Genomic DNA, 4,258 nt, shown 5'->3' with positions numbered 1-4,258 from the left:
ACAAATCCCACATCTTGGCAAGGGGCTAAGTCAGCGTTTCTCACTGACCAGTCCGTGTACTGATGCCGGGCCCTGAGATCTCCCCGAGGCAGTTTAGGAAGTCAGCAAGCCGGACCCTGGTATCAGAAAGATTGAGGAGACACTGGACTAGATGCCCCTTGTGGTCCCTTCTAACCCAGTAAGTTGAACCAATTTCGCTATTCTGTGTAGCAAACTACATTAGACACTGTTATTGTAACTTACCATATGTCCTGTGGTAGAACAAGGAGCCCCCAGCGTGGCCCAGGACCCGATTGTGCAAAAGGCTGTAGGAATATAGAACAAAGAAAGGTCCTGCCCATTAGCTTACAGTCTAACTTAATGGTTTTCAACCAGTGGTCTGCGGCCACCTGGGGCTCTGCAGACTATCCCTGAGATTTCCCTCATCTCTATTGGAAATGTTGTAGGGGTCTGCCAATGGAAAAATGACTGATCTAAGTAAAAGACAAGAGCCAGCAGGTGAATAAAGACACCCCAGATGGGGGGTGGGAGGGATGCAAGGAAAGAGTGGGACACTCAGCGTGTTAGGCAGCAGACTCAGTGCTGGGCTCTGAAGCTGTCTGAAAACCTTCAGGGAAAGATTTCTTCTGTTGAAAATGGCTTTGTGACAAAAGGGACTTTTTTACACACACACAAATCTGGCTTTGTTTAAAATTGTGTGGGAGGGTTGTCAGGAAAACAAACTCTCTAAACTGAATATTTCCAAAATTTAAGCATCAGAACCCCCCAAACTGCTTCATTTTTTAAACAGAAGAATTTAGTGTGTGTATGTGGCAGATGGGGAAGGCAAGAACCGTTTTGATGGAAATGCAGTTTTGTTTGGTACCAAATTGGTTTAACCAGAAATCCACTGGCATGCAGAGGAGAAGGCAGCAGAGGAACTGCTTAGAGAGGGGACCTATGACTCAGAAGCCGAGGCCTAATTCTTGCTGTGCTGCAGATTTCCTGCATGATCGTGGGCATCTCACCTGGAGTATGTCTCCAAATCCACAGCCCATGACTGTAGGATCTTGTCTCGAGTAGACATTCCTGAGTTTGCCTTAAGCTAGGTAGCTTGGTGCTGGTAGCTGTGTCCTGGGTGGGTTTGTACAACCAGCGTCTAGCATATGGTACCACAGATTCACTACTCAGGGCCACATGTTAGCTAGATTAAAGCTAGCTCAGGGATGCCTAGGCAAGTTGCAATCACACCCCATGATGCACTGTAGACAGATATACATTTTTTAGCCCAAGATTATCTTTTGGTGACCCCTTGAATGGAAATCCAGCTTTGATGCTAGTTTATTTACTGGAATGGGCTATATATGCACATTTATAACTGAGGTAACAGTGGCAAACTGGGCCCTTTTTGCCTCTAAAATAACTTGATCCACATTGGGGTGAGGGCTGTACCATCAACTACAACATTTTATTAGTTAGCTACAGCGTTACGCTAGCTCTCTCCCATCCAGATGCCCATGTAGCCAGTGGAACTCATCAACACAGTATAATGTGGAGTGTGAAAGCTTAGCAGGATTGCACATACGGAGTAGACATTTATATAGATGACTGGTTGAATGTAAACCAAGAGAGACACTCTAGAAATAGTGTGCTGATATCTAAGACTCGGGGTGATTTTGGGGTGAGGGCAGTAGGTTAGGACTCAGGGGGTCTGTGTGCAAATCCTGTCTTAGATATTGAGATTGGGCAAGTCGAACTCTCTAGGGCTCAGGGTCTACATAAAGTACATACCCCTCTATGTAGACAAGCTCTAAGAGGCATCCAAATTCCATTGAAATTCAGGGGCAGTTTTGCCTCTAATTCATCTGGTCTCTTTTGGAGAACCCTAGGTGTGAGGTGCAGAAGAGCCCAACCAGTCCATGATTCTCTGTCTGGGAAGCTCAGCCCTTAAAGGCACAGGCCCACCATATCACATAAGATACTTCTCTGCCCCAACTCCATTTTATCTGAGCATCTCACAGTCTTCACTGCAATTAAACCTCACAGCCCTCCTATGAAGGATGAAATATTATTAATTCCAGTTTACTTATGGGGCAACTGAGGCCCAATTCTTCAGAGGTAGTTAGGTGCCTAATGCTCATTGATTTCAATGGGAGTTTGGTTCTCAAATACTTTGGAGGCCTGAACCACATTTTAAAGGTAAAGATCTCTCTCAAGGTAACTGCAGTGAAGAACAGTATCAGATCCAAGATTCCTGAGTTCTAAGTTAACTTTGTAACCGTGGGGCAACCCACAGATTGAATTCCCACTCGGGTCAAGCCTATGACTTACTCTGTGTGTGCGTGGGGGAAAAAGGCGTTCTGGTATCATGCAGGGCCTCTAAGTGCTGCAGCAAATAACAACAATAAAAATAATAAAACACCCTGCTTATTGGAGATCAGAACCTCACCCTCTGCACTTGGCTTGCTTCAAACTAATTTGCAAGCAGCAGCTAAAATTACTCTGTAGTGTCTCAGTTTGTGCTTTCAGGAGGAGAGGTAATGAGCAGGTGCTCGGAGCAGATAGGAAACAGATGAGTCATGTGAGTCGATTTCTGCTCTGAACTGCAAGATTGAGTGACTTCAGCTACTGGCAGTTGGTATTATTAGCCCAGGATTCTCTTTTTGGTGTCCCCTTGAGTGGGAATCAATGCTCTCAATTTTTTACTGGAAAGGGGCCCCATAGTGACCCCGGTTTTAATCTTTAGGCTTTATTATTGCTATATGGGGATATAAACTCGCTTGGGATCTACCACTAAAAAAAAAGCCTTTGACGGTGTTGTAGGGGAAACCAGTGTGGCAAAGTGTAATTAAAATAAACTAGCTAGACACTAAATATTCCAGCACACTAGCTGAGGTGTGTGTGGGGGGAATAATTCAAACATAATAATTGCAAATGGAATATTGATCTGCTGAACTCATTACCACAAGATGTTCTTGAGGCCAAGAGAAAAGCTTGGGCTTGAAACAATTGTATCCAGTTACTCCTGGCTGGCCCGTGTGACACAGGCAGTCAGACTAGATGACCTAATGGCTTGTTCTGGCCTTAAAATCTAGCAATATCCAAAGTTGCAACAATAATCATGATAAATTGTGATTAATGAGATGGATGCAAGGATTGGAAAAGATGCCTTCTAGTGATTGACTCAGAGCTCAGTCTCTGTAGCTTATCAAACATAAGGTTACAAGGTGACCCGATCACAGTCTAGAAATACCTGTATGGGGAAGAGAAACTTGATAACACACAGGGCTCTTCACTGTAGCAGAGAAAGGGCTGACATGAGCCCATGGCTGGAATTCAGATTGGCAATAAGGTGCACACTTAACAGCGAGGCTGATTAACCATTGGAACAATGGTGTTTTTTCCATCCCTGGCAATTTTTAAAGCAAGGTTGGATTTTTCCTACAAAGATCTGCTTTCGTTCAAGTAGGAATTCATTCAGGCCTGTGTTATGCAGGAATTCAGATGAGGTGACTATAATAGTCCCTTCTTGCTGTATAATGGATGAATATAATATAAAATTGAAAAGAAAAGCCATTTCAGAATGGCAATTTGAAATGTTTCCTTCTGAAAAGGATGAAATGATGTTTTGACTTTATCCAAATATTTTGTCTTTAAAGTGATGCTTTTGCCAAAAGCCTGTTTGGGAAGAAAACACTTCTGCAAAAAGTTTCCCTTCCAAGTGATCAGAATTTTCTGATGAACAAACATTACACTGGAAAATTTCAGAGCCATTCTACTTCTAAAAGTTCTTCTCTGGTTCGGGGAAGCAAAACAAGCTACACACCAGCTGTGATGAAATGGGAATGTTCTGTAATGTTTTTGAGTCCGATGGTGCCTCAGTTTCCCTCTGTGTTGCATTGCTAGTTAGTGGGTGCAGCAAAAGGGTTCTAACCTGCTCTTGGGACAGAACAGGAGACGTGACAGAACAGGAGACATGTCTCCTAGCCTGTCTAGGGCTGAAAACTAACCCATATCAATGAAGGACCCAGAAAGACCGTGGGAGCCCCAGCAACTGAGCAGCTGGCACCAATCCACGGGGAATCTCTGGCAGGTGGAACATGTGAACTCAGCATGGGAGAGAGGCTAAGAGCTGGCTTTGGTTGGACTGAGCAGCTCTCAGCTGGAACTGACAAAGACAGAGGAAAAGAGCAGGAAATGAAGTGCTGGCTTGGCCACAATAAACTAGATCTTAACCTCTGTTTCTCTGTGCTTAACTCAGGACTCCCACACTGTGTTC

The sequence above is a fragment of the Gopherus evgoodei genome, unplaced genomic scaffold, assembly GCF_007399415.2.
Source record: "Gopherus evgoodei ecotype Sinaloan lineage unplaced genomic scaffold, rGopEvg1_v1.p scaffold_39_arrow_ctg1, whole genome shotgun sequence".
NCBI classification, from domain to species: Eukaryota; Metazoa; Chordata; order Testudines; family Testudinidae; genus Gopherus; species Gopherus evgoodei.
This window is presented reverse-complemented; position numbering follows the sequence as displayed.